The 14233-nt window shown below is 33.8% G+C and overlaps 1 long non-coding RNA gene across 1 annotated transcript; it reads left to right on the forward strand.

The window, feature by feature from the left end:
* Positions 1-11497: 11497 nt before the first annotated feature.
* On the forward strand, positions 11498-13668 carry LOC131014805 (uncharacterized). The gene is made up of 3 exons (XR_009098327.1): positions 11498-11875; positions 12783-12840; positions 13443-13668. It is a non-coding gene; the product is annotated as an uncharacterized LOC131014805 (long non-coding RNA).
* The last annotated feature ends 565 nt before the right edge of the window (positions 13669-14233 follow it).

Here is a 14233-nt window from a genome sequence, read left to right on the forward strand (position 1 = left end):
CATTTTTTTTGGGAGGCCATGGTTTAATGGTCAGACTATTTTGCAATTTGACTCAAAGGTCGGATCAAAAAATATATAATTAACCACTAAAAGATATGCAATTGTGTTTAGTTGGACAAATTAGTACATTAGTTCGCAAAACACGTTGAAAATATAGACCATATTAGGCAATAAAGCAGTCGTTTGTCCGTATACCATTTTGTTTGCCCGCAAACCCCCAACCTATAGATAAATCATCAACCAGTGTTTCATACAAGACGCTGCTCAAAAACGACAACACCCAGCATAAGCAATAAGGAAAAACAGAAAACAGATTGAACAAAAACATATAGAGACATAACCCAAAAATGGCTACATCCAGAAGACAAATGAAACAAAATCAGAAAGGAAACTGGCCAAAACAAACTAGCTATCAACGTTTTTCAGGACTCCTCCTTCAGGGCTCTTTAATATTTAATTGATTTTTTTCTCTTCTACATCATCAATATTCATTCTAGTTCAACGATACTCATTTTGAGAAATTTATTCATGATCACTCCAATCACCCAACCACAATATTTCATATCATTATTATATATTTGTTTTATAAGCATAAGAATTATATATAATAAAAATAAAATAAAGAATTATAATTATATCAAAAATGCTAGAATGTCAAAAAGTAAAATCGAGCAATAAATAGAAAATATATCATTACCAAGAAATCGCAAATTAAATCAATAACATAACAATATGAAATTACAAACAAACTAATTGTGTTTCAAACATAGCAATATCATTTCCTTAAAGTGACACTAATTTAATAATTAGTGCCAACCAATTGGATTCGAGATGCAATGACACCAAGTATATATATATATATATATACGAGTGCCAAGTCTTCTCGATCATTCTAACCTTTTGAATCGCTGGAAATATTTGTGATTGTGGAGTAAATATTTTCATGAGTGAGATCATATGAAAACTGAGGGTTCAAACCAGATCTGAAAACTTCATTGTCAATATTTTCAAGATAGGATAAAAATCTTGAGAGTTTGAGAAATTTTGAGAATTTAGAGAAGAAAAAAAAATTATGCATGGGATCCATTGCACAATGAAAAAATATGATATTTAAAAAATGAAAATAAATGAAATATGTAAATAAGGATACATAATTTTATTGTGTAGAAATATAATAAATGTGGTAGAAAAAAGAATTACAAATTTTGATATCTTTTTAATAATGTAGATAAAATATAATAAGATTTTATCTTAATATCTAAATTATATATATATATATATATATATATATATATATAGGGGCGCGCTCCAATGAGACCCCCTATTTTTTGTGTAACATGAGTACAATGAATAAGACATATAATACTAATGAACAAGACGTATATCTAACGAACAAGATGTATATACTGATGAAAAACAAAATTTAAAAAATTGGTAATGAATAAGACATATATATTGATGAACAATGCAGTATATACTGATGAATAACAAAATTTAAAATATTCTGCTCCCTCCAGGATTCGAACCCTGCGAAAAAAAATCACCCTCCAGATACAATATCAGCCATAGGATTGATGAAATAAACGCACCAGATTGTGCCCTAGATCTCACTAAAATTTGGGGGTCTCATTGGAGCGGCCCCCTATATATATATATATATATATATATATATATATATATATATATATATATATATATGAAAGTTTTGCCTATCCAAACACATTTAAACTCACACACCTAGAAGTTAAAACGGACAGAGAGACTGATGCAGCAACTCGTGGAAGTTATGACTCACAGAGAGACTTAAACATAAACTCGTGCAGAAATATGAAGAACACAAGAACACCAAAGTTGGTAATCCAGTTCGGTGATAAAACACCTACATCTGGGGGGCCACGCCCAGGGTAAATTATCCACTAGTGATGATAAGATATACAAAGGACTTACATGCGAAGAATCATTCTCCCTAGCCTCTATACCTTCCCAAACCTCCACCAACGTGAATAATTGAGAGCAAATTCACAACTCACTCCCTAAGCTTGAATGCTATACATTCAACGCTCAAACCCAACAAATAAACTTACTCCAATAGGCTGGAGCAAGGAACAATCGAAGGAACAAACTGACGACCCACGCTTATAAAAGAAATAAGCCACAAACTAGAACACACTAACAAGAAACGTATGCTCTCTGCCCTTGCACGAAATTACTCTCAATATGAAATAGAATAGATGTCAAAGCAGCAGCAAATTTGAATCCTCTTCATCACCAATATATAGCTAAACTCTAGAAGAAGTTTGGGCTCTTGGCGGGCTACGGGCTCCAGGCGGCGACCCATAATAGGGTACACTGAAATCCTAGGTAGAAGGACTCCCTTGCAAACTGGAGATTCAATAGATAAAATCCGTAGGAAGACTCATGTATATCTCTAAAAATATCTCCAAAATCCCGCAAGTATAGGTTGCTCATATGTCTCCAGAAACATGTAACTGGAGAAGCAACTCATGTAGGAACAACAAGAAGAACTCGAGAAGCAACTCCGGAAGCAACAGTTCAATCCAGAGCATGAAATCTCTACACACATATTCTCTACACAATAACAATTAAATAGAGTATGAAAATACTCTAACAATATATATACACACACAACCAATAATACAATGATATATGTCCACTCCAGGTTGTTTGGGAGGTCGATCACAACCATTTCAGGTCGACCACAACCACTCCAGGTTGTTGTTGATAAATATAGTCATGTTTATTAACAATCTATATCAACCTAATTTTTTAATAAGAAATTAATTTCTCTCGTCCAAATACACAACCTATAATTAAATTCAATTATACAATCTGTATATTTTATCAATAACTCGTTTCAACCTAAATTATTTAGGGTTAATTGCCGCTAAATTCAAAAGCTTTTTGAAATTTCGCGATATTCTCACCAACTTCAAAATCGGCGTATAAATACACGAATTGAGAATTCGTTCTTAATGTTCCCAAAATTAAAAAATCCGGCGAGATGACATGGCAAATACCTATGACATGTCAATTTCATGCCAAATCAGCTATGACATGTCATTGTTTTAATTTTTTTAATAATTTTATTTATTTATAATTAATTTTAAAAAAAAATAAAAATCACCTACGCTACCCCATACCCAAACACCCCCCCAAACCTACCCCCTTCCCCAACCCCCCGACCACCACCTCCCCAAACCCCCGGCGCCACCCCGACCATCACCTCCCAAACTCCCGGCCTGCAAACACCCCCCAAGCCTACCTCTTTCCCCAAACCCTGTTCGCCTCCTCCATCTACCCTCATCCCCACCCACATCGCCGCCTCATCCACCCACGTCGCTTCCCTCACCTTCCGCCTGCTCCACGCCGCCGAGACTTAAGGTTTGTGGCTTCGGGATCGGAGGAGAGCAACCATGCCCTTTCTTCGCCGTCAGTCGCCTCTTTCTCTCTCTCCATTTTCGGCTCGTCAACAACCCTCACCCAATTTCATCCCCATTTTAGTTTGTTAATTTGGGGATTTGTTGATTTAGGGATTTTATTGATTTCATCCCCAAATTTACCCCTTTCTGAAATCTCGTAGATTTATCCCGGAAATTGAGGAGTCCTCTTGCTCACCGGCGAAATCTCGTGAATTTCTTCGTCTGGGGTTTAGGGGAAGAGGTGGCGGAGGAGGAGGGCGGCAGAGCGGGCGTTATGGGTGCGGAGAGTGTGGGTTTCTTCGTCTGGGGTTTGGGGGGAGAGGTGGCGGAGGAGGAGGGCGGCACAGTGGGTGTTGTGGAAGAGCGCGGTGGCGGCGGGAGGAGGAGGAGATGGGGAGGGTGAGGTCGCGATTTGGTGAGGCGATTTGAAGGAAGGGAGGCCACGATTTGCAGAGCGGCGGTGAAAGGCGAGAGAGAGATGGAGCGGCGGCGGTTGTAGGTGAGTGTGTGTGTTGTTGTTGACAGTTGAGAACAGGCGGAGATGGGCGGTGGTGGTGGTGGTCTGGTGGCTGGAAGTCCAGAGCTCGGCGATGGTGGTGGCTAGAAGTCCAGAGCTCGGCGATGGTGGTGGCTGGAAGTCCAGAACTCGGCGGCGGTGGTGGTGTGCAAGAGAGAGAGATTTCTGCAATTTTTTTTCTTTTTTTTTTAATGTTGTTGGAAATCAAAACGACGTCGTTTTGATTTTGAAAAAACGACGTCGTTTCCTTATGCCGCCGACTATGCCACGCTGTAATTACGGTAGTCCACGTCAGTTTCAAATTGGGGGAATTTTTTAATTTTGGGAACATTAAGAATGAATTCTCAATTCGTGTATTTATACGCCGATTTTGAAGTTGGTGAGAATATCGCGAAATTTCAAAAAGCTTTTGAATTTAGCGGCAATTAACCCAATTATTTATATCTATTTCATTTAGAACTCTAATTATATCATAATATGTGTCATGATGAGTTGAACTTTAAAAATTGGTGTGCTACTTTTTAGCACGATCTACGAGTTGGTCTGCGAATTTTTAAGATGATCGGTTATTCATTTATTTTCACATTATTATTATTATTATTATTATTATTATTATTATTATTATTATTATTATTATTATTATTATTATTATTATTATTATTATTATTATTATTCTTGTAGCTCCAACCTAAACCAATCGATTATGAATAAACATAGCCTTATATATAGTCTAAGGTTTCATCAAATCGAAAGTTGACGAGTTTCATATTAATTAAGGTCGTTGAATCAAAATACAATTAGTATATATAGTTGCTTAACACTTCGGGTTACATTCAAAAAAGTAAAGAAGCCCTAAACAATCCATCTTTGAGGAACTCGGAACATTAATATAATACGAATTTATAACTTTCAAGCATTTTTGTACACGTTACCAACTATACAGATCTTCCTTTCAAAATGGAATTAAGTATGAAGATCTAATCTAAGAGCATCGTGATATTTGCAGAGGGAAATGAATTTGTAAAATATAAGCTGGATGTTTTGTCAATAACTTATTTCAACCTAAAATATTTATATCTATTTTATTTAGAACTCCAATTATATCATAACATGTGCCATGATGAGTTGAACTTTTTAAAATTGGTGTGCCACTTTTTAGCACGATCTACGAGTTGATCTGCGAATTTTTAAGATGACCAGTTATTCATTTATTTTCAATTATACAACCTGTATGTTTTATCAATAACTAATTTCAACCTAAAATATTTATATCTATTTTATTTAGAACTCCATTTATTCATGTGGCATGATGAGTTAAACTTATTAAAATTGGTGTGCCACTTTTTAGCGTGATCTACGAGTTGGTCTGTGAATTTTTAAGATGACTGGGTATTCATTTATTTTCATTTTATCTTTTTTTTTTTTTTAGACTTTTAGCTACAACCTAAACCAATTGATTATGGATAAACATAGCCTTATATATAGTCTAAGGTCTCATCAAATAGAAAGTTGACGAGTTTCATGTTAGGGTCTTTGAATCAAAATATAATTAATCTATATAGCTGCTTAATACTTCGGGTTACATTTAGAAAAGGAAAAGAGCCCTAAAAAATCCATCTTTGATGAACTCGGAACATCAATATAATACGAAGTTATAACTTTCAAGCATTTTTTTACACGTTACCAACTATACAGATCTTCCTTTCAAAATGAAATTAGGTATGAAGATCTAATCTAAGAGCATCGTGATATTTATAGAGGGAGATGAATTTGTAAAATATTTAAGTCTTGCAGGAAAAGTCTGACATAGAACATCATGATACCTATAATGATTAATATTATATATTGACCATAAATCTTGAAATCGTCAAGTTACCACTTACTTAAACTGATAAAACACATGTGTGTGAATTATCCCATCTAATTATAAATGAAACGAACCATGCACAATCAAGAAATCGAGTTTCCCTATATATAATATTTATACGTGAGATAATATATTATTTTCTCTTTTTTGTTAACCGAGGATTTTTGAAGTTTGTTGCTTGAATTATTCTTCCGTGTTGTTAATTTTATTATCGAAAGTTTAAATTGCAATTGAACTATTGGAAAGCTCTAATTTCGCTGAGCCAACTCGCAACTTTTCTTCAGTCATTGGATGCATGATGACAAAATTGAAAATATAGGAGGACAATCTAGATGACGATCTTCAAAAGCTATCAATCAATTTTGAGTTTTAACTTCGAATGAATATCTAAATCTCATATGCAAATTCAAGAATACGAATTCAACTAATTCAATCATGGTACCAATGTTAATTAGTATTAGATTTGATGTGGTTCAAATTCGTAGAATCTGCCAGCTTGACCACTCTTCAATATTTTGATCTAACTTCTTCAATTTAACTCCAAATAATGAACGGCCGGTTGCATTGGAAAGCCAGTTCAGGTACCTTTCCATCAAGATATTGTGGAGCTTTAGATTCCAAGTACCCGAAAAGTTATGGACGTTTCAAACAGCACAAAAACTAAAGAGGTTTTTTTTTTTTTAATGTTAGTGATTTCTAGAGTCTTTTTATTCATTTCTTGCATTAAATTTTCTTGTATTTGAGCCTATAAATAGACTATCTTATGGAGAGAATTGGAGACTTGAGTTTTTGATAATTTGATTATATAGAGTTTGAGAATAAATTATCAATTTCTTGTTCTTTTAGCTTAGAACTCGAATTAAGTATACTATTTCATCCATTTCTCTTGTTTCCATCCTCATCATTTGGTATCAGGGCGCCAGATTACGCCCCTGATAGTTTTCATATTTCTCTCATGGCAGCAAGAAGAGGAAGAGGTGGTCGTGGTAGGAGAAACATGGAGTTTGCCGGCGATGAACGAGATGCTGAAATTCAGGCCCTTCGTAGACAAGTTAAGGAGCTTACCATACGTCTTGAGCGTCAAGAAGCTAGAAGCGGACGTGGTTCAGGCCATGGCTATTCTAATGACGACTTGGAGTATGGGAATCCTTTTGCCAACAAAGAAACTAACATTTTCTTTACAATGTTCAGTCGGTCTGCAAATTTTGTGAAGATGGACATACCGGAGTTCCATGGTCGTCTTCGACCGGATGAATTTCTTGATTGGCTTAATGCCATTGAAATACTCTTTGAATATTAAGACACCTCAGAGGGCCAGAAAGTTAAGCTTGTTGCCACTCATCTTCAAGGTTATACGTCACTTTGGTGGGATAAAATGCAGGTTATGAGATTGCGAAAAGAAAAATCCAAGAACACTTCTTGGGAGAAGATGAAGGCAAGATTGCGTGAGAATTTCCTTCCTGCTGATTTCGCTCAAAATATTTTTGTACAATTTAATACTTTGCAGCAAAGCAACAAATCGGTGATAGACTACAGGCTACAAGTAGCAGCCAAGAATCATAACATCAACTTGTTGCAAGGTATATTGAAGGGCTCAAATCGACAATTAAGGACGAGGTGGAGATGCAGCAACTTTGGAGGCTTAACAATGCTTATCAACTAGCATTATAAGTTGAATCAAAGCTGCAGCAACTTAGAGCAAATAGGTACGCCTGATATCCAAAGTTTCTATAGATTCATTCGAGAGTCTTCTTTTTAATATTGGTGATTTCTAGAGTCTTTTTATTTATTTCTTGCATTAAGTTTTTTTTGTATTAGAGCCAATAAATATCCTACCTTCTGGAGAGAAATAGAGACTTGAGTTTTTGATAATTTGATTATATAGAGTTTGAGAATAGAGTTCTCAATTTTTTGTTCTTTTCCGCTTAGAAATTGAATTAAGTGTACTATCTTATTTCATCCATTTCTCTTGTTTCCATCCTCATAAAGATTTCTCGTAAACAAATGAATGTCTAAATCTCACCTCCAAACACATGCAAACAAATTAGGAATGGGACAAAATTACAATATATATTGAAAGATTGGAACATGTTAAAACTTTAAAAGTTAGATCTAATTTACAAAGAGATCTAAGTATTGCAACTTAAAGCAATTATCTCTTTATAAAACATTAACAAATGATATAATTCTAATTCAATTTTATTTTTGATGAGGATATTTAATTAAAGGATTTATTATTATTATTTATTCTATCTTGAACTAACAGTCATCATTATTATTCAAAATATTTATCACAGTGTAGATAACATTAGAAATATTTGTCACTGTCCTCTAAGAAGAAGATTCAGCGTAGCAAAGATAGAAGAATATATCCGAGCCTATTGCATAGTCGTTACCAGCACTGAAGCGAACCAAAAGGAAGCGGGAAAGCAACCTTCGTCCATGTACGAAGATATCATTCTAAAAACCTTCCTTAGAATAAAGAGAGATCGAATCCAAGCCAACACCGGAATTGCACAAAGGAAAGATCTAGCACAGTAAAGGATGAACGAAGGTTCAGAGCAGTTCGATCACATGGCATTCCAGGAATTAGCATTGATTTACTACCGAAGAAGACACCCGACAAAAGCTGCAAGTTATTTAATAGTGGGATATTTAACGATGGTGATAGGAACAATAGTTTGTTGCATGAAGAGTACGTGAATTACACTAAATTTACTATTTTATCCTCCTTGTATTTCTCTTTTAAATAGTTAGCTCACTCCATTTGAAAGGGGGCACACAATATTGATACAACGGCTATTTTTTCTGCATTTTATTTGAAATCCTTCAAGAGTTTCAAGATTTTTTTCCAATCTGTGAGCAATCACGACAATCCAAGTTACTCAGATATAGCCTTTTAATTAATGAATATTTTAGGTGTTATAAGATGCTTCACCAATTTTATTCTATCATAAAATTACTAGGGGTGGGACAGTACGGTATACCTTAATAAATTGTTCATACTTTATACCTTACATTTACCTACGGTATACCTTAAATTACGGTATGAAAAAATCTCATACCTTTACCGTACCTTTGTTTCGGCATATCGAATTGTATTTCAGTATACCGCGGTTTCGGTATACCGTATCATGTTTCGATATACCGTACTTACACGGTATATTGAAATTGAGAAATTTCGGTATGATAATATCGATAATTTTGTTTTAAACCTGCTTACCTGATAAACAACATCGAACAAATATAATGTCAACAAAATTATATAAATTACCTGATAAACAACATCAAACAAATATTGTAGAACAATAATCTTAGTTATATACTATAAAATATAACTATACAACTCACACAAGGTGAATATTATATCATAACTATGTTATAAATTCATGTATTATATATATATATATATATATATATATATATATATATATATAAGGTCAGCTTCAATGGAGACCACTTCCCTATATAGAGAATATAGGCCAAATCAGAGCCATTGATCTCACCAAAATCAACGAATCAGATTCATCCGAATTCTTCAAGTTTAGGAAATCCCGTAAATTCCTCATTTTTCAATTCTGAGAACCAAAAGAACATTATTATGAACTTACGAACATACTAATGTTCGTCGATGTGTTCGTATAAAAAATAAATGAACATACTAATGTTCGTCGATATGTTCGTATAAAAACAAAATGAACATACAAATAAACATACTTATGTTCGTAAGTTCATAATAATGTTCGTTGGTTTCCAGAATTGGAAAATGAGAAATTTACGGGATTTCCTAAACTTGAAGAATTTGGATGAATCTGATTCATTGATTTTGGTGAGATCAATGGCTCTGATTTGGTCTTCATTCTCTATATAGGGGAGTGGTCTCCATTGAACTCTTCCCTATATATAGGGAAGGGCTAAAATAAGAGCATTTCTTAAGATATAAAATAAGAATCATTTTCAGCCCTTAGATCATCAAGATCTACGGTTGATTCGTAATCCTGTTGGATGGATTTATGGTCCTAAGTTCGAATCCCAAATGTAGCAAAAAATTATTTTTTACAATTCATACTTTTATACAGCGAATTCATACGTGTTCTACATAAAATTCATACATTAAAAATTGCTCTTATTTCTTATTTTAAGATGTGCTCTCACGGTAGCCCACCCCTATATATATATATGGGAGGGCTACAGTGAAAACACTTCTTAAAATATAAATATAAACGTTTTTTAATGTACGAATTTTATCCAACAGGGTTACGAATTCATCCAACATGGTTACGAATTATGAAAAATGAATTTTTGCTACCATTGGGATTCGAACCCAGGACCACGAATTCATCCAACAAGGTTACGAATCAACCGTAGATCTTGATGATCTAAGGGCTGAAAATTGTTTATATTTTATATTTTAAGAAGTGTTTTTATTTTAGCCCTCCCCTATATATATATATATATATATATATATATATATATATATATATATCATTTGATGATATTTATAAGGTGAATGTTATATCATAACTATATGAACTACTCCCTCCGTCCATGAAAGAACTTCCTAGGAGGGAGTGGCACAAGTTTTAAGAAAAATGATGTTGTGTAATACCCGGGCTTTTGATGACGTGTTTAATTGCTTGAGTTTGAGTGATTAGGGTATAGATCCCTTGTTTGATTACTTTGTAAAGAAATGAGAAGTTATATGAAGTTTTATTGTTATTTTTTTTTATATTGAGATGTTCTTTTGATGATGTGAGAATGATGTGTGATTTTATATTCGTATTTGAGTTTGAGTATTTGAATAATTCGAGATAATTATTTGAATGAGAAAGATGAACTCGGAAGTGAAATCTGAGTCCGTTAAGACGTTTTTGAAATTTTTGACTTTTTGACGATGAATAGTAAAATACTGCTATTTCGTCTTTTTGTCGACTTTCAAAATCTTACATGCACGTCGTCGAGAAATATTCTTAGTTTTTCGATACGAGTCCAATAATGAAAGTTTTTATTTTTGGACGACGAGTGAATAGTAAATCGGGATTTCTCGATAAACGAACCGAGCTCGTTTATCAGAATTTCGAGAACGAGCTTGCGTTTTCTATATTTATATAGAATTACGAGTGTAATGAAAGTGAGTAGGAATTGAGAGGGCGAGTAACGAAGAGTATGTGTAGTTAGTCGTTAAAACGAGACGAAACGAGATATTTAACGACTAACGGGTTAATATCCTAAAAGGTCTAACCTACTGTAACACCCAGCATTTTCACTACAGTATATATTATTAATATTATTTCTATTTTCTATTATCTAAAGGAAGAAAGAGAAGTAGAATCACAGAGATGAGATGGGATATTATTATAAAATCCTGAGCTTTTAATTTGCATCCTTTATTAATTTTATTCTTTGAAGCAAGTTTATAATTCCTAGTTAAAGGGATTATTCTATTGTTTTCAGAGATGAGAATGGTGATAAATAAGAAATATATTTATTCGACTTATTGCTCGACTAATTGAAGTGACGGATGTTATTTAATTATTTATCTTTGAGCTTTCTTATTTTAATAAGTGATGATTTATTATTAAAGCATAAATATTAGATTTATTATTATTTCTTAATTATTGAGATTATTTTTCAAATTATTCATGTGAGGTTTTATATTATTAAGTTATGAAAGGAAATGTTAGAATTATTTTGTGAGTTAGTTAAGGTGTAGAATTTTAAACCCACACATACTCATATTTTATTTTGTATGTGATGTGTGGCTCGATAGTTATAAGAAGAGTTTGTTCCTAAAGTGCTTGATTGAAGGTTATATAGTGCTATTTCTATAATAGCAATTTTATAGATTTTAATAATAGGTGTATTTTATTGGATAAGTATAGTGGACTTTATGAATTAGCTTATAAGGAAAGACAACCTTCCTTTTCTCCCTTCTTCTACCAAGGTGCCGTATCCCTCTTCTTTTCCTCAACCTCCATGTTTGTCGATCCAAGCTCCAAGAATCACTCCAAAAAAAATCACACCTATATTCATCCAGAAACGTATATTAAGGTGAGAAATCTTGGATTAAGTCTTATTGATAGTTGAATAGAAGAAATTCTCCTATCTCTTCTTCTTGCTATTTCGAGAAATAGGCTGTTGTGGAAGAAAACGATTTTGCCTCTTGTATCATGTTGATTACTACATGTTTCAAGTTAGTAATTGTTTAGAATTAAGTTAAGCTAAAGCATGCTAATGTGTTCCTATAGCTGTTATTTGAGGAAAATATGAGTGATATGTCAATGAGCATTGCTGTCAGATTTCGGGTTGGACAGAACAGTATGTTTCGGGGTACTTTTGATGATGTTTTCGTAGTCCAAATAACTTGAAATTTTTACTGTAATAACTTCATCATGTTTAGTCGTTCTCTGCAAAATTTCAGCTAAATCTGAGACCATTAGATATGCTAAATTATTTTCTGAAATGTACTGCGCGAAGCAGCGAAGTTCAGTGGTAGATTCTGCCCTTTGTGATATAACTTCTCATACACTTGATGTATTGTATTTTTGTAACTTTATAATAAAAATAGACTCTGAGAGATTTCTAAAAATGTAAAGTTTGTATTTTTCTTTAAAGAGGATGATTTTATATGATATTTCAAAGTTGAGATTCATATATGATTACATATTTGAGATTTCCTACTTGAGCAAGTTATTAATAGAACTGTGCTAAGTGATTGATGTTTAGTTATTAATTGTAAGCTAATCTATATAGAATGGATTAGTTTACTCTTAAGCTTTTCTCAAGTTGAGATATCCCAAGAGATGTGATGTTACTATTTGCTTTTAGTTAACTCCATATAAGTAGAATACTCAGATTAGAGGATGCAACTTTCAAGTGATAGAAGTTTCATTCAAGATTTACTTTCTATTTACTTACTTATTATTCAATCTTACTTGGGAACCTCATTATAATGAAGGTTTGAGTGGCAGTGTAGAGTGAACAAGCAAAGACTTCTATTTCATTAAGCGTATCAGGTGGGCATTACTTTTACTATACGTATATAGAGATCCCCTGCGTGTCGTAGGCCTCTTATACGAATGAATGCATGAGATGATCTAACTGTTAATTTCAGTTTCATATATATATCAAATGAGTTTAAATGTTACGTTCAAGCAAGTTATTTCATGACAAAATCTTTGAGTTAAAGTTATTTCAAGTATTGTCTTGCCATAAAATGTTTAAATTTTAGTATGATATCTATCTGCTTTGGCTTTGCCAATGATGCAATCGAATTCGGGTCTTGAGCAGTTGATAGCTATCCTGCCAGGGCTAGTGTACACCAGTGACCGTGAGTCATCTAGCGGGTTGGCCGGTCAAGTGACCGTGAGAGGTGGCCACCTCTCCGGCACACAGTTCCAGATATGATAGATTACAAGAGAACTTAGTCTGCAGACGAACTTTAAGAATCACAAATGAATTTAGTAAGCTTGGGCCTTTTTAGCGAAAAACTCCCTTGCTGTACTGTTTATGATGGCATGACAATTTACAGTTTTGAAGCATGTATTTTTGTACTTAGGCATACGTGCCCACTGAGTACTTTTGTACTCAGCCCTGCATATGTTTTCTAAATGTGCAGGTTGAGCTAATGTGGTGATGGTGCTGCAATGAGCGGAGTCTCCAGGGTTGTTAATAAATAGTTAACCTGTCTAGAATATGTCTTCATACATATGTCTAGCTACTTTCCGCTGCAAGATGTTGTTGATGTTATAGTATGTTATGTCATACTTTGACTCTTAATAGAATGGTTTCATATGATGTATAACTTGATTAATGATATTAATTAAGTTTTATGCTGTCTTTCATAGACTGTTTTCAATTGAGTATTAATGAATAAAAATGACGAGTTTTATTAAGATGAGTAAGTTTTACAGCTATAAATGACGCCCCTTTTCTTCCCCTTCTTCTTTAACGCTATCCCTAGTCGTGGATCACTCGGCCTAACTATCCCTAGTTAGGGCGGGCTGCGACAGAATGGTATCAGAGCGAAGGAAAGCTCTGAATTAGAAGTCTTGAGTTTAGTCTAGAATGAGTCACTAGACTAATAGTTATTAACAACCGTGAGCTCAGCGCACCATCACACCAGGCTCAACGAGGTATGTAAAATTTCAAAGTTTATTTGACGTTAAATTTTGAAGAGCATGATGTTGAGGTTATATGATGAGTTATGATGTTACACTTTGAAGGTGCATAGTTTGAGTTTGAGGATGACAACCTGATTAATAATGAGTTATTATGTTGTAAGAGCATATGTTGACGTTACATGATGAATCATGAGAGCGTTTATATCATATCATGTTATATGATTGAGGATGCATAATTATGAGTTATGATGTGATGTATTTGAGATGTTTTGTGATGAGAATTGTT

Source organism: Salvia miltiorrhiza, chromosome 1 (genome assembly GCF_028751815.1).
Source record: "Salvia miltiorrhiza cultivar Shanhuang (shh) chromosome 1, IMPLAD_Smil_shh, whole genome shotgun sequence".
In the NCBI taxonomy this organism is placed as follows: domain Eukaryota; kingdom Viridiplantae; phylum Streptophyta; class Magnoliopsida; order Lamiales; family Lamiaceae; genus Salvia; species Salvia miltiorrhiza.